Source organism: Schistocerca cancellata, chromosome 3 (assembly GCF_023864275.1).
Source record: "Schistocerca cancellata isolate TAMUIC-IGC-003103 chromosome 3, iqSchCanc2.1, whole genome shotgun sequence".
In the NCBI taxonomy this organism is placed as follows: Eukaryota; Metazoa; Arthropoda; class Insecta; order Orthoptera; family Acrididae; genus Schistocerca; species Schistocerca cancellata.
Window position 1 is genome coordinate 798,533,512 of NC_064628.1, and position 23,699 is coordinate 798,557,210.

Here is a 23,699-nt window from a genome sequence, read left to right on the forward strand (position 1 = left end):
TTTTGTGTATTTTAAAAAAAAGTTTTGTAAGATATATTTTTTCTCCTAATAATTAAGTAACGTATGACATGCTCCTGCTTAAAATATTTGATACATTCTTGGATAATGTGGTTCACTGCAAAATTTTCTTTTTGTAGCCTTAATATTGGATGAGAGAATGCTATCTAAGTGTGCAAAATCGTTGATTACAGGAAACTGAACTGAAGATTTGCTTGTCATTTTCCTCTCAGTGATAACATGTCAAAACCATCCAGCTCTGTAATATTGTTATTCGTAGTGTCCCTTTCGTCTTCTTTAGTTTTCTCTCTTCTTTGTTATTCTGGCTTGTATTGTCATGCTTTCAGCAGCTTCTTTTGCGACACATTGTCTGTCCACTAAAGTAGGCCTTTTTCTTGTTGTCCCCAATTTTGATGCCTAGTCTGCCCATGCTTTTTAATCTGCTTATTATTCCATCATTAAAATGTGTTGTGGTGTTCATCAGACCAATATAAAAAGCTGACATGCCAACAAAAACAGTTTTACGCAAGCGTTCCCAAATGCAACTACTGAAGCTTTCATTAGGATTCTACGTGTTGCGATGTAAAAACTTTACAGGAGTTTAGAATCGGAAAGATCTCTATATATTGGCTTTAGTCCTATGGTTGCTCTGGAAACAGCGGCGTCAAAATTAAATAACGAGACACTGAAGGCATAGATTTGTGTTTGACAGTAATGTGACAGATAGGCATTCAAGCACCGCATCTGCTTTAGCAAGACATCTAAACACGAAAATGATGAGGTATTATACATAAAGTATATATGTTTGTAGAAACTGGAAGAATCACAGAATTTTTTTAAATAAAAAATATCACTTTTTCGGCCGTCATGACGTCCAGGTCCCCTTGATGGCTTTCGAAAGCTCTTCAAAATACGAATACAGCGATACAACGCTGCTCATTGTTGGCGTTGAAACTTTTCGCAATACTTTAGGAGGATTAGGGGTAAAATTGCAAAGCAAGGCGGCCGGAATTGGCTACTGCTGTACCAACTCCGTCAAGTGGGGTGTGCGTGCCAGGCTCTGTCCTTATATGAAACGATAAGACAGGCTTACGCTACTTACATAAGCCATATTTCCTCAGGGCTGTGCTTTACACTACATGGACTGAGGGTCAGCAATATGAGTTATAAACTGAAATATATACTAACTTTGGCGTATCTGAAGGAACTTCAAAAACAATTTCAAATGTATGCACGCACTCATGGTTGGTGGAAAGCTATTGTGGAAATAAGTAAACAGCTGAAACTCGTCACACAAAGCTAAGGTTGGACATATACACAAAGGTGACAAAAGTCGTGGGACAGGGATATGCAGATGCACAGATGGCGGAAATATCGCGTACACAAGGTATAAAAGGACAGTGCATTGGCGGAGCTGTCATTAGTTCTCACGTGATTCACGTGACTGACTTGAGAAGGTGTCCGATGTGGTTATGGCCGCAGGACGGGGCTTAACAGACTTCGAACGCAGAATGGTAGTTGGAGCTAGACGCATGAGACGTTTCATTTCCGAAGTCGTTAGGAAATTCAGTTTTCCGAGATCCACAGTACGAAGAGTGAGCCCAGAATACCAAATTTCAGGCATTACCTCTTCATCTACATCTACATCTACATGGATACTCTGCAAATCACAATTAAGTGCCTGACAGAGGGTTCATCGAACCACCTTCACAACTCTCTATTATTCCAATCTCGTATAGCGCGTGGAAAGAATGAACACCTATATCTTTCCGTACGAGCTCTGATTTCCCTTATTCTATCGTGGTGATCGTTCCTCCCTTAGAATTTCGTGAGAAGATTCCGTCGCGACGAAAAACGACGTCTTTTAACGATGTCCAGCTCAAATCCTGTATCATTTCTGTGAAATTGTCAGATATTTCGCGACAATACAAAACGTGTTGCTCTTCTTTGAACTTTTTCGACGTACTCCGTCAGTGCTGTCTGGTAAGGATCCCACACCGTGCAGCAGTATTCTAAAAGAGGACGGACAAGCGTAGTGTAGGCAGTCTCCTTAGTAGGTCTGTTAAATTTTCTAAGTGTCCTGCCAATAAAACGCTGTCTTTGGTTGGTCTTGTTCGTAACTGTAATACCTAGGCATTTAGTTGAATTACGGCTTTTAGATTAGACTGATTTATCGTGTAACCGAAGTTTAACAAATTCCTTTTAGCACTCATGTGGATGACCTCACACTTTTCGTTATTTAGAGTCAACTGTCAGTTTTCGAACCATTCAGATATCTTTTCTAAATCGTTTTGCAATTTGTTTTGCTCTTCTGATGACTTTATTAGTCGATAAACGACAGCGTCATCTGCAAACAACCGAAGACAGCTGCTCAGATTGTCTCCCAAATCGTTTATATAGATAAGGAACAGCAAAGGACCTATAACACTACCTTGGGGAACGCCAGAAATCACTTCCGTTTTACTCGATGACTTTCCGTCAGTTACAACGAACTGTGACCTCTCTGACAGGAAATCACAGATCCAGTCACATAACTGAGACGATATTCCATAAGCACGCAATTTCACTACGAGCCGCTTGTGTGGTACTGTGTCAAAAGCCTTCCGGAAATCCATAAATACGTAACCTATCTGAAATCCCTTGTCAATAGCACTCAATACTTCATGCGAGTAAAGATATAGTTGTGTTTCACAAGAACGATATTCTCTAAATCAATGTTGACTGCGTGTCAATAGATCGTTTTCTTCGAGGTAATTCATAATTTTCGAACACAATATATATTCCAAAATCCTGCTGCATATCGATCTTAATGATATGGGCCTGTAATTTAGTGGGTTACTCCTACTACCTATCTTGAATATTGGTGTGACCTGTGCAACTTTCCAGTCTTTGGATACGGATCTTTCGTCGAGCGAACGGTTATATATGATTGTTAAGTATGGAGCTAATGCATCAGAATACTCGGAAAGGAACCTAACTGATACACAGTCTGGACCAGAAGACTTGCTTTTATTAAGTGATTTAAGTTGCTTCACTACTCCGATGATATTTACTTCTACGTTACTCATGTTGGCAGCTGTGCTCGATTCGAATTCTGGAATATTTACTTTGTCTTACTTTGTGAAGGCATTTTGGGAGGCTATGTTTGGTAGCTCTGCTTTGGCAGCACTTCGATAGTATCTCCATTGCTATCGCGCAGAGAAGGCATTGATTGTTTCTTGCCGCTAACATACTTCACATACAACAAGGATCTCTTTGGATTTTCTGCCAGGTTTCGAGACAAAGTTTCGTTGTGGAAACTGTTATAAGTATCTCGCATTGAAGTCCGCACTAAATTTCGAGCTTCTCTAAAAGATCGCCAATCTTGGTGATATTGCGTCTGTTTAAATTTGGCATGTTTGTTTCGTTGTTTCTGCAACAGTGTTCTAAGTTCTAACCCGTTTTGTGTACCAAGGAGGATCAGCTCCGTGGTTTGTTAATTTATTTGGTTTAAATCTCTCAATTGCTGCAGATAGTATTTCTCTGAATTTAAGCCACATCTGGTCTGCACTTATATTACTAATTGGAATGAGTGGAGATCGTCTCTCAGGAAGGCGTCATGTGAATTTTTATCTGCTTTTTTGAATAGGTATATTTTTCGTGGAATGTGGCGTTAATGGGCTATGGCAGCAGACCACCGACGCCAGTGGCTTTGCTAACTTCACGACAACGCCTGCAGCGCCTTTCAGGGCTCGTGACCACATTGGGTGGACCGTAGACTACTGAAAAACCATGGTCTGGACAGACGAACCCCGATTCCATTGGTAACAGTTGATGATAGAGTTCGAGTGTGGTGCTGATCCACTAAGCCATGGACCCAAGATGTCAACTAGGCGCTGTGCAAGTTCTTTATGGCTCCATAAAGTGTGTGCTGCGTTTATATGGAACGGACTTAGTTCTCTGATCCTGCTGAACCGATCATTGACTGGTAATTCTTATGTTCGTCTATTTGTAGACCATTTGCAGCAAACAACGACGGGATTTTTATAGATGATTATGCGCCGTGTCGCTGGGCCACGATTGTTCGTGATGAGTTTGAAAAACATTCTGGGCAATCCGAGCGAGTGATGGCCCACCCAGATCGTCCAACATGAATCCCATGGAACAGATGTGTGACACAATCGATAGATCAGTTCGTGCGCAATATCCTGCGCTGGCAGCACTTTCGCCGTTATGGATGAGTGTAGAAGCAGCAGGGCGCAGTATTTCTGCAGGGGACTTTCGAGAACTTGATGAGTACGTGCCACGTAGAGTTGCTGCGAAAAGAGGTTCGATGCGATATTAGGAGCCCGCCCATGAATCTTCTCAGCTCAGTATACGTCCAAGTGGTAGTGAAAAGGTTAAACATCTCGGTAGATACAAAAGTTAACAATATTACAGTACGACACAATTAAGTGCCCCTCTTCCCATTATACACTTCTGGCCATTAAAATTGCTACACCAAGAAGAAATGCAGATAATAAAGGGGTATTCATTGGAGAAAAATATTATACTAGAACTGATATGTGATTACATTTTCACGCAATTTGGGTGCATACAACCTGAGAAATCAGTACCCAGAACAACCACCTCTGGCCGTAATAACGGCCTTGATACTCCTGGGGATTGAGTCAAACAGAGCTTGGATGGCGTATACAGGTACAGCCGCCCATGCAGCTACAACACGATACCACAGTTCACCAAGAGTAGTGACTGGCGTATTGCGCCGAGCAAGTTGCTCGGCCACCATTGACCAGACGTTTTCAATTGGTGAGAGATCTGGAGAAAGTGCTCACCAGGGCAGGGTAGAGCCACGGGTCATAACACATCTGAAATGTAACGTCCACTGTTCAAAGTGCCCTCAATGCGAATAAGAGGTGACCGAGACCTGTAACCAATGGCACCCCATTCCATCACGCCGGGTGATACGCCAGTATGGCGATGACGAATACATGCATCCAATGTGCGTTCACTGCGATGTCGCCAAACACGTATGCGACCATCATGATGCTCTAAACAGAACCTGGATTCATCCGAAAAAATGACGTTTTGCCATTCGTGCACCCAGGTTCGTCCTTGAGTACACCATCGCAGGCGCTCCTGTCTGTGATGCAGCGTCAAGGGTAACCGCAGCCATGGTCTCCGAGCTGATAGTCCATGCTGCTGCAAACGTCGTCGAACTCTTCGTGGAGATGGTTGTCGTCTTGCAAACGTCGCCATCTGTTGACTCAGGGATCGAGACGTGGCTGCACGATCCGTTACAGCCATGCGTATAAGATGCATGTCATCTCGACTGCTAGTGATAAGAGGCCTTTGGGATCCAGCACGGCGTTCCGTATTACCCTCCTGAACCCCCGATTCCAGATTCTGCTATCAGTCATTGGATCTCGACCAATGCGAGCAGCAATGTCGCGATACGACAAACCGAAATCGCGATACGCTACAATCCGACCTTTATCAAAGTCGGAAACGTGATGGCACGCATTTCTCCTCCTCACACGAGGCATCACAACAACGTTTCACCAGACAACGCCGGTCAACTGCTGTTTGTGTATGAGAAATCGGTTGGCAACTTTCCTCGTGTCAACACGTTGTAGGTGTCGCCACCGGCGCCAACCTTGTGTGAATGCTCTGAAAAGTTAATCATTTTCATATCACAGCATCTTCTTCCTGTAGCACGTCATCTTCGTGGTGTAGCAATTTTAATGTCCAGTAGTGTAATTTGTCTGTAACCTCGTTTCTATATCTGGAACCGTTCACGAAATAAAAACGGTGCACGTTTAGTGATTCTCCATGTATAGGACATAACTTCTGCTACACAGATAATGCTGCAAAATCACTGCACTCTATTTATCTTTAAAGAAAATAGTATTAAGCAAGCGAATGTGTTGTGGAGTCTGGCGGTGCGGTACTAAACGCGGAGTGTTTCTCGGCTAGCAACGGCTGTTGCAGCATCAGGAAACAACAACAAACAGCAGGGGCCAATTTACACTTGGCGCTCGTGGACGCTACAAGTTGGCTGCCAGAGCCGCACGCCGTGTTAACCGAAAGTGTTGCGCGCGGTGGGCGACGCATTATCCCGGTCCCGCTACGGTCAGCGGAGTTAAAGGTACCGGGCTGCGCTGCGCCGGGGCGCTAACTCCCACGCAGAGTTTGGACCGCCCCGTGGGCGAGTCTGCGAACAAACCATCGCCGTGCCGCGCCCGGCACACACCGAATTAAGCCCTTATTCCGGTAGCCCGAGTTTAGCCGCATTCATTAATTTCCATCGCTACCACGAGAACAGCTTAACAAGCGCACCCATGCATGCAGCAGGCGGCGGAATTATTGTCGGGAATTTGCCTCGGCCAACCTTGTTATTATCGCCCATTAATCATTTTTGCAACTGCTTAGAATCAGTCCCCGTTTCCCGTCTTCTGTTTGTCGTTGCCGCTTCGATGTATCTAGTACCTACAAGGATTCGTGTAAAGTGGCCTCAGTGTAAGAAAAACACAGATTTTGCAAATGAAATATATATTCCCAATCTCTCATTAACAATCACTATATCCCCCTTTCTCTCCTTCCCTCCCTCTCTCCCTCCTTCTGTCTCTCATTCTCATACACATACAGAGATAAACAATATACAATGTGATTCAGCTGCTCTACCCATATGTGTTATGCAACCCGCAACACCTTCCGGTACCTCGCGCAAGATTTGTATGCTCTCACGCTCGCTACGTGCAAAGTGTTAGTCCTACAAAAATTATGAACAGGTTCTCTTCGCACGAAATGTAATGTAGTTAAATTATGCACTGGCAGACGTTTTCGACAAAAGCCGTAGTTCACGAATTATTCAAGAAAAACGTACAAAAGTTGAAACGTCCCCTTGGAAAAATTATAAATGACTGTGCTTAAACTGACACACAATAATTTTAGCGCAACGCAATCTGACTTTCAATAATCCCTACAAAAGAATGGCCCTGACTAACAATAACCTATACCTTTCATGAATAACTTACCTCACAAAAATCTTCGTTACTCGAACTACTGCAATACAGCGAGCGCCACTACTGCCAGCTAAGTGAAAGATTCAAGGGACTAACTACTGATAGGCATACTTAGCGAATGAAAGATTTTGATAGAGAACAAACAATGTATTTACCTTAATATTGTTCAAAAGTCATTATATATATATATATATATATATATATATATATATATATATATATATATATATATATATATATGTATATAATCAGTTCATGACATGCGGTCTTACAAATTTACTCTCTCTAATGGACACACGTCCAGATCATCCGCTCTCAAAACTCCGCCATCTCTTTCCCCACATCCACCACTGCTGGCGGCTCACCTCCAACTGCGCAACGATACGCGCTGTTAACAGCAACTGCCCAACACTACAATAGCAAATTCCAACAATGCAAACCAGCCACAGACTGCACACAGCAGAGCCAGTGATTTCCATACAGAGCGCTACGTGACGTTACCAACATAAAAACCTAAACAGCCTACTTACAAAGTGACCTTCAAACACGTTTTTCTTGAGTGACTCAAAAACGAGTGGCCTCCATGCGAAAATGTATCCCATTACAAAATTAAACTACATTAAATTTCAAACAGAAAAACTGTTTTCTTGTCGGAGCAACAAAATATGAAATTCTCAATTGTGTTTTTTTTTTATGCATTGAAGGTCGCATGAAAACTACCTGTACGGGCCATTTAATCACATTCTATGTATTTATACAGGTATGTTCAAACTTCTCTCAATATGACATTTAATCCGTTAGCTTTCATCTTATGAACTTCGGCCGACGTTTATTCTATATTTTTTCTGAAATTTTGCCAGCACAGAGGCGCTATCATTATCAAAGGGTCATTGCTGGCGGCGGCCTCGAGTAGAATCCGCGGATTCAGTAACTACAGAGAATACCTGCGTCTGATACAGTAAATTCTCGGCCACTGTACAACCAGACGCTATCAAGCCGTCAACAATTAGTACAGATCCAGTAAAGAAACGGTTCTGCATAACACTACTCTGAAATAAGACACTCCATGATAGCTTGTAAGTCTTTTATTGATTACCGGTTTCGATAGATTTGTGCTGTCATCATTGGACCTTGTAACGTATTAACAGATGTTCATTATCTGTACAAACTTGCAAGTCACATAGCGGAGTTGCGTCGTTTTACAATGAAAGGTAGGCAGGAGCATCAGCTACCTTTCATTGTACAACGATGCAACATCACAACATGATTTGCAAGTTTGTGAAGATGATCAACTTCTGTTAATATGTTACAATATCCGATGATGAAAGCACAGTTCTGTCGAAACCGGTAATTAATAAAAGATTTACAAGTGATCTTGATGTTCCCGATATTGCAGGATGGCCGGCCGGAGTGGCAGAGCTGTTCTAGGCGCTACAGTCCGGAACCGAGCTGCTGCTACGGTCGCAGGTTCGAATCCTGCCTCGGGCATGGATGTGTGTAATGTCCTTAGGTTAGGTTTAAGTAGTTCTAAGTTCTAGGGGACTGATGACCTCGGAAGTTAAGTCCCATAGTGCTCAGAGCCATTTTTGACATTCAGGATGACATAACAATTCAGATTGCCCCAGCTGTCGACACATATAAGAGGGGGGGGGGGGGGGGCAAATAAAAGTGGCCTGGAGACCAGTGTTCAGATGTTGAAAGTGACCACCATTCATCTCTTGACACTTTTGGGCGCTGGTTAGCAAGCTGCTGGAGGAAGATCGAAGCTGGACAGTTACATTTGCTGCAATCTCATCCGAAATGTTCTCCTGCAGTTCTTGAAGACTATGAGGGTTGTTGCGATACACCTTAGACTTGAGGACTCCCCGCACATAGTAATCGCACACTGACAGATCAGGTGGCGTGGATGGCCAGCAAGGCCCGTGACCAGAGTGACCTGTGCTAACAATTCTGTCAGGCTTGAAGAGTGTGTAAATGTGCTCTAAGGTTCGGCCGGTAGTGTGGGCAGTTGTTCCACCTGTTGGAAATAACTGTAGGTCTTTTCCTCCTCCGTTAATGCTGCCACAAATGGTAGCAATATGTTTTCCAAATAATGTGCCGAAGCCAACGTCTGATGAAAGAAGATGGGAACAATAAAGCGGCATGTAGACACTGCACACCAAACGCCAACATTCTGAGAATGCAATGGTGTTTCGTGGAAGTTATGCGGATTCCCCATTACCCAGAACCTGTGTTTCTGTGAGTTGACATAACCACTCAGGTTAAACAAGGCTTCATCAGACGTAAACAAAAGATCCATGTACAAGCCATTTATTGTTATCGTAGTAAAGACCCACACACAAAAGAAGTCGCTGAGGAGCATCTTCTGGATTTAATGCATGAACAACAAACACTCGGTAAGGATGCGTATTCAGTTTCAGGTGGAGTATTCGTCTGCCTGATCGACGTGATATGCCGGTCCCTTTCGATAGACGTCAGGTGGATTTGGTAGAACTCTGAAGCTTTCCTAGTGAACTGCAGCCACATTTTCTGGTGTGCAGGCACATTTGGGAATGTTTTTTACTTGTTCAAAATAGATCCTGTCTGACGCCATTTACGGATTAAGCGTTTCTTAGCGCTCTTTGCTGGTATTTTGACACCACTGAACTTCTCGGCCAACAACTGACTACTCCGTTTCCACGACGTTGTTGTCACGTAATTTTCCACAGCGAATACCCGCTGCTCCATTGTAAATACCATCGCCTTTTTGCACTGCTCCACTCACACTGACATTAGCGCGCACTACACTCTGAACCGGAGCGGATCACGCTGCCGGCGTACACGTGCTGTGCGCGTCACGAGATGTCGTTATGTACACATATACACGCCCAAACGTTTCCACTCGTCCGGCCACTTATATTTGCCCCACCGCATATAAGTTATGAATTATTATGTGCAATACTATACGATAACTGGGATGACCATTTCTGCTGGTAGTATAAGTTTAGGTTAGCGGTTTCTCGTACAGCGCCCGTAAGTGGAAACGAAATGGTGTACTTTTTGGTTTACGATTTGCTACGAAAGTTTACTGTATCATTTAGAGTTTTTTGGAACAAAGAATGACATGTATCATCGAAAAAAAGTAGAACAACCGCTTACACAAAAATATCTCCTTCTGATCAGCATATAATTAGTACGACTGCTGCACATTTATAACCACCACCACCACACACCTAGCATCAAGACACGTCTGTATCGCTTTGGCTTAACATCGTACCCAATGTGTAAGTATGACGAAAAGAAGAGCAGCAATCATAACTTTCGGATGATATAAATTGTCGTCATCCAAGAATCCATCAACAGCTCAGTGTAAACTGTCCTTTCCAGTTCTCAATAAGGTCTTTTGATAGGTAAAAATAAACTATATGGTGTACAGACTTCCACAGGCGCTTTTAGTTTGTCGGCCTTCAGCAGCGATATATTAGTCCAGTCAAGTAGTACGTGAACCTTTAAAAACGTGGGGAACAGATTTTTTAAAAAAAGTCTTTCATATGGTTGAAAGATTGGGAAACCCTATTTTCCCAACAGAATTTCCATTGGCTAAATGTTTTGTCGTCAAAAACTAAGATAAAATCCCAGTATCTTCTGCTCCTAGTGCTTTTGAGCACAAAATTCTCTACAAATTTGATTGTTAGATCTTTTTCCTGCCCACAGTACCACGGGAGCTACAGTTCATCAAAAAAATTTCTCAATTTTTCAAATTTTGTGCAAAAGGCAGAATACCTAGTTTTGGAGCACTTTTGCTTCAGATTCTGTTTTGTAGTAGAAGTATATTATGTATTCTGTTACATATTGGAACTGAACATCTCACTTTGCAGTATTCAGTTACTCCATACGCAGTCGGATGATTCCTGGGCATCCACCTATTGTGATTTGAACATCACTATTCCTGGTTAAGACCAGGGCGTTTCAGCTCTGACTCACTCTTTCATAAAACTTGATCTCTTACTCATTATGTTATATACTGGATGTTAGGGGTATTAATGCAGGTCTTTATTTTCATGACTGAGGGCAGTGTACTGAACAACGTTGCATCAATATTTACTTCTTTTGCAGACTAATAATTATAGCTATTACTGACAGTAAGTTGGGTTGGTTATAACCTTCAAGTACACGTGGCACAAGCAAGCCATTAATGTTTGTTTTTCCTTGGTAGCGTAGACGCAAAACGGATAGTCTCTACTGACAGGTGTAGTCTGCTTATTGTTGCAGTTAAGACCGTGCAGAAAACATCAGGTAGTAAATTATGTGACGTGTTTGTAGACATTTAGACGCAGAGGAGATGTGAGTACATATTAAGGTACCAATTATCACAGTAGTATCACCTATGTACCTAACACCCTGCGTGTTAAATAAACAGCAATAGAAAACTGAACTATTATCTGCTGAATTAGGTGCACCGAAATAGGTTGCTAATTACGCTTGTGTAAATAAGCCATAAAATACAAATGAAAGATAGATAGCTTTATTAGAATTAAAAATGCATTAAGATTACTAACACTTTTGCTATCACTTCTGGATTAATAATACTTCAAGCAGCGTATTTCACCCTTAGTCGCACTTGAGATGGATATATGACTCACTTCCGACGTGTTGGTGGACGAAGTCCCTCGGTGTCACCAGAAAAGCCTTGAGTAGTAGATCGAGTGAATTCCAGATCGACCTGCCCTTCTAACAGTAAATCAGCCTCTTCCAGTTCGTTGATTTCGACATCTGTTCCCTCAATAATTTCCTTAAAAACTACATCTTCTTCACATTCTTACATTCTTCACATAAAAATTTTGTTACGTTTTCACTGTTAATTTCCACTGTACTTTTTGCAAATAGAAGAACATTTCAGACCTCCTTTTCTGTAGGAGTACGCTCCGCCACAGTTCATCTTACACGGTCACGAAACAACGCGAAGAACTGACCGAGATGTTGGACCTTGACTCATTGCAACAAGCCTCAGACTGTGGTTACTGTGAGTCTAGCCCCACATTTCAAACAGTTTGATGAGACTAAAATATAAACATGTGGTAAATTTCCAGCTTTTTTTTCGGATCCTCTTCACCAGAGTCAACCAATATATTGCTTACTCGTACGTATATCTCACGAAAAGACTGTGTGAGTAAAATTAAATGGTTCAAATGGCTCTGAGCACTATGGGACTCAACTGCTGTGGTCATAAGTCCCCTAGAACTTAGAACTACTTAAATCTAACTAACCTAAGGACAGCACACAACACCCAGCCATCAAGAGGCAGAGAAAATCCCTGACCCCGCCGGGAATCGAACCCGGGAACCCGGGCGTGGGAAGCGAGAACGCCACCGCACGACCACGAGATGCGGGCAGTAAAATTAAAGAGTGGCTAGAGTTCTCACGGAGGCTTACCGGTAACCATTCTTCCCACGAAAGGGGAAAAACTCATTGGTACACAAAGTACCCTCCACCACACATCAGATAAGAGAGCGAGTTATTATTGCATTGTCATCCAGTTCTCAGCTACATTGTATGTGTCAAGTCTATGGCTCATCACGAGCTTAGTTTAAAATCAACTGCAAAACTGCTACCTAGCAAAAAACAAAGACAAAAGGCTGAGTTAATAAAAACGTAGTAAAATGAGTCATGTATATATCAAATTTTCTTGAAATTGCCCCAGATGTCCCTACACTACGCTTTTATATCACCCCATATCATCCTTTGCCTCAGCCGTTGGATTTCTAGGGGTGTCTTACTGTCAGAGTAATTTTATTCCAGGTTGCAAATGCTGCGTGTGCCCAGTTTGGTAGGAATCGCTTCAGGTGTTACAAAAGTACAAACTATAAAACGAATGAATTGCAAACTCTTTCTACTACAAACTTATACACATTGCGACGCAACATCTAAGCACAGCCATCGTGCAGGGAATCCAATTGCACGGACAATACTCTGCATTATACTTCTTTCCACAATGTTTTTACCCTCACCTCCTCTGCTGTTGTATCTCAGTGATTCTCTTACCGTGCACTATTGCACCGTCATCCAGTTATGCTACGTTTAAAATCTCAATTCCTTAGGTCATTGAGAACTTAGTTAAAAATCAATTGTAAAATTTATACCAAACAGACAGACAGGAAAGCGGGATAAAAGAGAAAAATGTCACTTTTGAATGTACGGATATTTAGAAAAACCGATAGAACTTGAGAGCGCAAAGTCTACGGGAAGCCCACTCATCTGGATAGTTACCTTCACAGGAATTCCAGTCACCATCCCAAGCAGGAATGAGTGGTGTTCAAAGCATTCGTAGACTGGGCTAAAAGAATCTGTGAACACAGTACTTGGAAGACCAGTTCTATCATTTAAGAACTGCTTTTAGAAGACGTGGCTACTTTAACAAAGAGATAAATGGGGTACTATACTCTAAAAGATCTGGAGCTTTTAATAAAAAAAGAGCCGACTAACAGGAAAATTTTTCTCGCATTCGTAAAATTGCTGACAGATTGCATTCAGAAGATACCGTATTGACACATTGTTTAAGCCAACAAGAAAGGTGCGCAACTACACTCCTGGAAATGGAAAAAAGAACACATTGACACCGGTGTGTCAGACCCACCATACTTGCTCCGGACACTGTGAGAGGGCTGTACAAGCAATGATCACACGCACGGCACAGCGGACACACCACGAACCTCGGTGATGGCCGTCGATTGGCGCTAGCTGCGCAGCATTTGTGCACCGCCGTCGTCAGTGTCAGCCAGTTTGCCGTGGCATACGGAGCTCCATCGCAGTCTTTAACACTGGTAGCATGCCGCGACCGCGTGGACGTGAACCGTATGTGCAGTTGACGGACTTTGAGCGAGGGCGTATAGTGGGCATGCGGGAGGTCGGGTGGACGTACCGCCGAATTGCTCAACACGTGGTGCGTGAGGTCTCCACAGTACATCGATGTTGTCGCCAGTGGTTGGCGGAAGGTGCACGTGCCCGTCGACCTGGGACCGGACCGCAGCGACGCACGGATGCACGCCAAGACCGTAGGATCCTACGCAGTGCCGTAGGGGACCGCACCGCCACTTCCCAGCAAATTAGGGACACTGTTGCTCCTGGAGTATCGGCGAGGACCATTCGCAACCGTCTCCATGAAGCTGGGCTACGGTCCCGCACACAGTTAGGCCGTCTTCCGCTCACGCCCCAACATCGTGCAGCCCGCCTCCAGTGGTGTCGCGACAGGCGTGAATGGAGGGACGAATGGAGACGTGTCGTCTTCAGCGATGAGAGTCGCTTCTGCCTTGGTGCCAATGATGGTCGTATGCGTGTTTGGCTTGCAGGTGAGCGCCACAATCAGGACTGCATACGACCGAGGCACACAGGGCCAACACCCGGCATCATGGTGTGGGGATCGATCTCCTACACTGGCCGTACACCACTGGTGATCGTCCAGGGGACACTGAATAGTGCACGGTACATCCAAACCGTCATCGAACCCATCGTTCTACCATTCCTAGACCGGCAAGGGAACTTGCTGTTCCAACAGGACAATGCACGTCCGCATGTATCCCGTGCCACCCAACGTGCTCTAGAAGGTGTAAGTCAACTACCCTGGCCAGCAAGATCTCCGGATCTGTCCCCCGTTGAGCATGTTTGGGACTGGATGAAGCGTCGTCTCACGCGGTCTGCACGTCCAGCACGAACGCTGGTCCAACTGAAGCGCCAGGTGGGAATGGCATGGCAAGCCGTTCCACAGGACTACATCCAGGATCTCTACGATCGTCTCCATGGGAGAATTGCAGCCTGCATTGCTGCGAAAGGTGGATATACACTGTACTAGTGCCGACATTGTGCATGCTCTGTTGCCTGTGTCTATGTGCCTGTGGTTCTGTCAGTGTGATCATGTGATGTATCTGACCCCAGGAATGTGTCAATAAAGTTTCCCCTTCCTGGGACAATGAATTCACGGTGTTCTTATTTCAATTTCCAGGAGTGTATTTCAACACTGCAAAGGAGTTACGCCTGCAGCTCTCCACAGCAGAAGTATTGGAAATCCGTTGAACATGGGGTCAAGTGTACATAGGAACAGAAAAAATATGTATTAATACTCGCCTTTAGAAACACAAGACCAGTTGTCGTCTGGGCAACACGGATAAAGCGGCACCAGTAGATCATGTAGTGGGATAAGGCAACAACCAAATTCGTTTCTTCGATATTACGGTTTTACCAAGATCTAATCATTACACGCTAGAATGTACAGAGTGGATATAGAAACTCACAAACACAAGAACAACCGTAACACAAAAGAGCAGGGATTGAGATTAGACAAACTGTTGTCGTTAGTCCACAATAAAAAAAAAGCAGCGCCAATTCTGCCTCTCTGCAAGCTCCATAACACATATCGGCACGATTCCGCGGTCTCAGGCAGCAGTCCGAGGAATTCACGAACCGACCGCTTCGTGGATACTTATAAATAGTTCAGCTTGCTGAGCTTGTTTGAGCTTATAACAGGTTGCCGAATTGTTACAGCCTCTAATGATCTCTCCACGAATGGAAGACAAAACGTTACACAGAGATTTATCCCTTGTTCTATGGCCTAACATTCGTAAAACAATGACCATCAAATATTACTTATGATGAACAAAAAAATAAGAATATGAGAAGTAGACTATCCCAGGGAACGAGGGAATTTTTGATCAGAAGAAGTCTGTTGGTATCAAGGTAGACTTTCCTAGGCTTGGAGCCTAGCATTGTATGGAAGGTAATCGTGAACTGTGAAAAATTGAAAAGAAAAAAGAGAACCAAAGAGTTTGAGATGTGTTGTTGTAGAAGGCTATAGAAGATTAGGACATACAGCGGTTGGACGAAAATATGGAAACACGCGAGAAATGCGTGCTTGAACGTAAATGTAGATGCTAGCCAGGCCTGCAAGTTGCACTGTTGTATTTGACCACGAACAGCACCTGTACAATGCTGTCAGTACGTTACAAGTGTTAGTCGTGATCAGAACAATGTTATGTGCAGTTGTGAGTGCGCCGGCCTTTGTGGCCGAGCGGTTCTAGGCGCTTCAGTCCGGAACCGCGGTGATACTACTGTCGCAGGTTCGAATCCTGCCTCGGGCATGGATGTGTGTGATGTCCTTAGGTTAGTTAGGTTTAAGTAGTTCTAAGTTCTAGGGGACTGATGACATCATGTGTTAAGTCCCATAGTGCTTAAGGTCACCTGAACCATTTTGAGTTGTGAGTGCATTATGTCGGAGCTAAGTGGAGTCGACCTTGACAAAATTGTTGTAGCTCGTGTGATGGGTGGTTCCTTAATCAAGGGAGCTGAAGTGTCTGGTTTTTCAAGAGGCATCGAATGGAAGAGTTATGACATAGAGGGAAAGCAGAAAATCATCATCTGGTAAGTCACGACGTGGACGAAAGTGTGTGTGGAGTAATCGTGACAGTCACTGTAGAGGGTTCCGATCGCGAAATAAGAGGACGACAGCTGCAAAAGTCACTGCAGAAAGGAATAACGTCCTTGTGGACTCTGTCAGTACCAAAACAACACGAGGGGAGTTCCGTGAGCAGGGCGACATGGAATACTAAACCACTCATCAGTGATGTAAATGAAGGTGACACAAAAAAAAAACATGGTGCCGAAACCAAAAACCTGGACTATGGAGCAATTGAAGAAAGTCAAGTGATCGGGTGAGTTTTGTTTCACACTGCGTCCCGCCTCTGACGTAGTTTACGTCCCAAGAGTGAAACAGCAGGACGGGGTGGCCGAGCGGTTCTAGGCGCTACAGTCTGGAACCGCGCGACCGCTACGGTCGCAGGTTTGAATCTTGCCTCGAGCATGGATGTGTGTGATGCCCTTAGGTTAGTTAGGTTTAATTAGTTCTGAGTTCTAGGGGACTGATGACCTCAGAAGTTAAGTCCCATAGTGCTCAAAGCCTTTGAAGAGCGAAGCATGGTGGGGGTTGCGCGATGATTTAAGTAGCCATATCGTGGTATTCCATGAGCCGCATGGCTACTCTGCAAGATCGCATTTCTATCAAGGATTATGTCAACATTTTGGCTGATCAGGGCCATCCCATGGTACAATGTTTGTTCCCCAATAGTGATGCTATACTCCAAGAGAACTGGACCACTGTTTAAACAACTGTTATCGTCTAGGACTGCTTTAGTGAACACGAGGATGAATTACACCATCTCCCCTGGACATCACAGTCACCAGACCTCTATATTATTGAGCATCCGTGATATACTTTAGAGGGACGGTGAGTGATTGCTACACAATTCCACATACACCTCGACACTATTTTGCAAGATTAATGGTATAAAACTCCATTCGAAATCATACAGGACCTGCATTTCTTCATTCTGAGTCGACAGGAAACTGATTTGAATATCAGTACGTTTCCTGCACCGTATTAGGGATTGTAGTGTGTTATATTTTTGGTGTCTCCACATTTTTCTCCAACCTCCGTATGTAAATACTTCAGGAAATATCTTCCATGGTACTAAAGAGAGCAGAAAATAGTAATACTGTGAGGGTAGACAGGTATTGGAATATACACAACAAATAATTGAGCTGCTTAGAGCCGCCATTGTACGCAGGCGATGTTAGGTAACGCACGGTGCTGCCGTTGTGTTGCTTGCTCTGCCTACACAAACCGGTGCTACTCTTCTTTCCTTACCACCGAGTGTTCCTCTACTATGAAGCGCAAACAGCCCATTCGGCACACAATACCGCTCCGAAATGCTCCAACGTTATCGAAATTACAGTTGCATACGCTCGTCTCTACATGTATTCGCCGAGAAAATACACAGTGTGACGCAGGAGGTCTCGTTTCATCGCGGAACGGCGGTTCCTTTCGCCTTCCTCGTCCGCCTGGACGGGTAACAGCGTCTGGAAACGGCGCACCGCCACACAGGTACCGGAAATGAAACGCCTGCCGGCCACTTACAGTCCCTGGAGTACCCTTCGATCGGCGGATGGCGGTGCCGCACTTAAATATACCAACCGCGCCTCGGACGGCTGTCGGCTCCCCCTCTGGTTTGTGATCGTCGCTATCGAAGGGTGTTGGGAGGGAAGGGAGGGTGAAGACTCGCGAGTAGAAGTGGTGGTGGGAGGATAGAAGGAGGGTGGGGGGTGGGGGGGGGTAGGGGGTTGCAACCAGACACGGGCCACGCCTCAGGGACCGCCTGCTGGCGAGGATTACCCCGTTATCCGAGGAGATATCTCGCGACGATGACGTAATAAAAAATATCTCGGGCTGGAGCAGCGGCTGTAATGCACTTTATACGACGGCCCGCCACTCAGCTTACCGACCCTCGCCGACCTGCTGCGGGTAAGCGGCTCTCCTGCCGTGGAGAAGGCACTTCACACGGCACAGCACAGAGTGATGTAATTGCTGGAACTGTTCATCGCCCAAATTTTCTCTCATTCAGTTCCCGTTCATTAAACACTGATCCAGTATACAGATCATCTACATCTACATTTATACTCCGCAAGCCACCCAACGGTGTGTGGCGGAGGGCACTTTACGTGCCACTGTCATTACCTCGCTTTTCTGTTCCAGTCGCGTATGGTTCGCGGGAAGAACGACTGTCTGAAAACCTCTGTGCGCGCTCGGATCTAATTTTATATTCCTGGTCTCCTCGGGAGGTATAAGTAGGGGGAAGCAATATATTAAATACCTCATCCAGAAACGCACCCTCTCGAAACCTGGACAGCAAGCTACACCGAGATGCAGAGCGCCTGTCTTGCAGAGTCTGACACTTGAGTTTGCTTAACATCTCCGTAACGCTATCACGCTTACCAAATAACCCTGTGACGAAACGCGCCGCTCTTCTTTGGATCTTCTCTGTCTCCTCTGTCAGACCGACGTGGTACGGAACCCACACTGATGAGCAATACTCAAGTATAGGTCGAACGAGTGTTTTGTAAGCCACCTCCTTTGCTGATGAACTACATTTTCTAAGGACTCTCTCAATGAATCTCAACCTGGCACCCGCCTTACCAACAATTAATTTTATATGATCATTCCACTTCAAATCGTTCCGCACACATACTCCCAGATATTTTACAGAAGTAACTGCTACCAGTGTTTGTTCCGCTATCATATAATCATACAATAGAGGATCCTTCTTTATATGTATTCGCAATACATTACATTTGTCTATGTTAAGGGTCAGTTGCCACTCCCTGCACCAAGTGCCTAACCGCTGCATATCTTCCTGAATTTCGCTGCAATTTTCTAATGCTGCAACTTCTCTGTATACTACAGCATCATCCGCGAAAAGCCGCATGGAACTTCCGACACTATCTACTAGGTCATTTATATATATCGTGAAAAGCAATGGTCCCATAACACTCCCCTGTGGCACGCCAGAGGTTACTTTAACGTCTGTAGACATCTCTGCATTGAGAACAACGTGCTGTGTTCTGTTTGCTAAAAACTCTTCAATCCAGCATCTGATATTCCGTCGGCTCTTACTTTGTTTATCAGGCGACAGTGCGGAACTGTATCGAATCAGCGGATCTTGTAACCTCTGCCGGCCGGAGTGGCCTTGCGGTTCTAGGCGCTACAATCTGGAGCCGAGTGACCGCTACGGTCGCAGGTTCGAATCCTGCCTCGGGCATGGATGTGTGTGATGTCCTTAGGTTAGTTAGGTTTAATTAGTTTTACGTTCTAGGCGACTGATGACCTCAGAAGTTAAGTTGCATAGTGCTCAGAGCCATTTGAACCATTTGTAACCTCCTTCCCTCTACATTTTACTGATTCTTAACTGAAACAGTTTTCTTTGTAGCAATCGTGTATGGGTAAGTGATAGAGGTGTAAAAATGCCTTAGGCTGCCGTAGACTACCATAAATAAGAGTAGACTACTATAGTTTCTAATTAAAGTAAGGTCCGGAAAGTAAGGTCCGATCGGTCGCGAAATGGAAACCACAGTGAAAATCAAAAAAATTTTATTCCTAACAGTTAGCGACACCTTCCAGCTACCTCTCTAAATAGTCGCCGCTCCGACTTAGACATTTGTCGTAGCGTTGTACAAACTTTCCACTATGTTTGTCATAGAAAGCAGCCGCCTGTGCTTTCCGCACAATTCTCTACACTGATGTGCCTTTCGTTGTTGGTGCCAAAATATTGTCTTCGTAGTCTGCGGTTCATGTGAGCACAGATGACCATTCGAGTGAACCAGTTAAGGAATGTAATGTGGGTGATCAAACACTTCCCATGAGGGGGAAAACGATGCAGAAGCGTCTTCATTTCCCCTGCAGAATGCGGCTGAGTACTGTTTTGAAGATTGAAACGCGTGACATATTGTGTGGGCTGTATAGCTTCAGACGAAATCTCTCACCATATTCACATACTTGGCGGAAAACACTGTTGTTTTAGGCATGTCTACCTGATCACTTTGCGCTCTGAATGGAAAAGAGCGACATGTAGCGATCGACAACCACACTAAAGACACTGCCCAACACATCCGTGCAAAGTTCCATCGAATTTTCATAGTGGTTTCCATTTCGTGCCAAATCGGACCTTATCTTCCGAATACGCCTCGTACCGCACAACGATCGCCTTCTTTACATATGCGATCAGTGTCTTACTAGCTTCCTTTAAACACAGGAAGCGGTGAACCGTCTAGAAACTGAGTAAGGATTTGTAAAATGTTAGATGGCGTACCGATCATTTTTGCTCTACATATTTATCCTCCTGTCTGGTATTTAAGAACAAACAGTTTTTGCAGCAGTACTGAAATTGTCAATGTTTAATTGAGGTCTTATTCGACGATTGTAGATTTGTAACGTGAAACAGAGGGATGTTGTAGTAAAATTAAATAAAACAACTCAGATTTATCATACAGCGCTAGAAGACTCAATTTTCTAAACAAAAAGGTAATTTAAAAAACCACGAAACAAAAATCTATCAGATATCGCTTCAGTACTTTCGTCGAACTTGTACAGTACGTTTCTGTTACACATGAAAACGCATTTATCAGTAATAACAAGAAACTCTGTCTTTGATCATGATGAAGAACGTTCTGTTGAGTATAAAATAAGAACAATAGTTGTATACAGGTTTCTATTTTTATGCATGTAAACTCTACTTGCATCATGAGTAATTGCTTTGCTTACATGAGAGCGCAGAAGTTGCGCGTCAACTAGTTTTTATTACTCATAAAGTGCCATTTACATTTTGTTGAGATACTAAGGTACAATGGATTAATACTGATTGTTGTGCGGTTGTAATTATGTGCAAAAAAAAAAAAGAAAAAAAGAAAAGAAATTGAGATGGGTCATTGGCTCCCGGTTTCTCTCTTACACATTCATTTATGTTTCTTTACCAAGCAATTCTACCAATGCTATCGGTAGTCCTAACATTTACAACGTCATTCATGTAATGTACCAAAGCTATTGAACCCTTGTTTTGGCAGAGAATGGATGATTAACAGTGTCAGTGTCCAATCATTCCGCGTGCGGCAATGTTTTGAAACGTCCCCTTTGAAAAATTATACATGACTGTGCTTAAACTGACACACAATATTTTTTAGCGCAACGCAATCTGACTTTCAAAAATCCCTGCAAAAGAATGGCCCTGACTAACATTAATCTATACCTTTCACAAATCACTTACCTCACCAAAAATCTCCGTTACTCGAACTACTGTAATACAGCGAGCGCCTCTACTGCCAGCTAAATAACAGATTCAAACTACGGAAGGCACTAACTACTGATAGGCATAGTTAGCAAATGAAAGACTTTAATAGAGAACAAACAATGTATTTACCTTAATAGTGTTGAAAAAGCATAATACACATAGCAGTTCATAATATCCATTCTGTACTCAAAAATACGCCATCTCATTTCCCACATCCACCACTGCTGGCGGCTCACCTCCAACTGCGCAACGCTACGCGCTGTTCACATCCAGCTGCCGCTGCCCAACACTACAATGGCAGACAACAATGCAAACTAGCCACAGACTGCACACAGCACAGCCAGTGATTTTCATACAGGGCGCTACGTAACGTTGCCAATAAGAAAACATAAACAGCCTACTTACATAAAGAAAACATAAACAGCCTACTTACAGTTTCTGTGCGATAATTCGGAGTTTTCAGCTTAACGTGGGGTAAAATCTCATAAAATGCAACCACTTTCAGCCGTTTTCTCGTGTTACTTAAAATACTGTATATGGGGGCAGTCAAACGGAAACGAGACAAAAGGGAAGAATGTACGTGAACTGTTTATTTTGCAGAAACAGACATAATGTCTGCAGGGATACCGCAATCACTTTTTATACATTGTTACTTATAATCCGTCTTGATTGCAGAAAAATGTTTATTCACATTACTGGTTTCGGTTCCTCTAGAACCAGCTTCAGATCTGCAATATCGGTTACAGCAGTAACCCGTCCACACTCAGCAACCTTCACATGCTGATGTGACGCAGCATGTGAAGGTTGCTCAGTGTGGACGGGTTACTCCTGTAACCGAAATTGCAGATCCGAAGCTGGTTCTAGAGGAACCGAAACCAGTAATGTGAATAAACATTTTTTGCAAACAAGACGGATTATAAGTAACAAAACTGTTTATTATTTCGAAAGTAATCACCGTGACTGTTAATAAGTTAATCCTGCTATAAGAGAAGATGGTCTATGACTTTATGCAGAAATGTTTGCAGTTACATACGGAACGATGATTGTGCCGTGCCGTGCATTTGTTCGAAGTAAATCGAAGGCCACGAATGAAGGGCTCCAAAAATATGTAAATCGCAGGGGGAGACTTCGGGACTGCATCGAGGATGTTAACGACTACCCTGCGAGACATCTGCAGCATAGTCGAAACAACTTTGGCATCATGGGGTTTGCAATACCCTCCAACGGAAAGATGCCTTCCCTCAACCCTTTGCTCATTGGCTTTCTGCAACACGGCAGCACAACTCACGCACAGCGGTCCGTGGACACTTTGCAAACACAGAAGCGCATCAAGTGCAAACTCTCAGGAATGTTGATGGACAGCATCATTCTGCTGCAAGATTATACCCGCCCATGTGTTGCCAAAGTTTTCTCGACTAATCTGCAGTATTTACCGTCGCTACATACCTGGCTACTCCTCGCAACTCTCTCCAGCCGTCATCACGGCGTTTTAATGGTCTGATGATGATCGCACTACTATCGAAACCGGTCACCTGATAAATAAATTAAAATCTTTTTAACAGCTTACATGTGATCCTAGTCTGATTTTGTTTAAAAATTATTATTCTTATTTTTTAGCATTGTCTCGTCGGAACAATGTTCCAATAGATTTTAACAGGCTCTACCTTCCTCCGACAGTTGCACAAGCTGTGCTAATTTTAAGCTTATGGTTCAAATGGCTCTTAGCACTATGGGACTTAACTTCTATGGTCATCAGTCCCATAGAACTTAGAACTACTTAAACCTAACTAACCTAAGGACATCACACACACCCATGCCTTTTTAAGCTTATAAAGATATTTATTTCGTGGTGATTTAGGCTCTGGCATGGCATGGGGCCTGTTATAAATCAATTAGTTTAAAAATGAACAGATGCTTTCTTGAACTTCAGGTAAATAGCGAGAGCAGGAGAGAGAACTTGCGTTCAGTAAGAAGGCTCCCCATTACCCTGAATTCGGTTTTTGCTGAGGGGTCAGGGAATCAGAGGCGGTGCAATCATTTTGGAGTCGTTTCCGGGCGC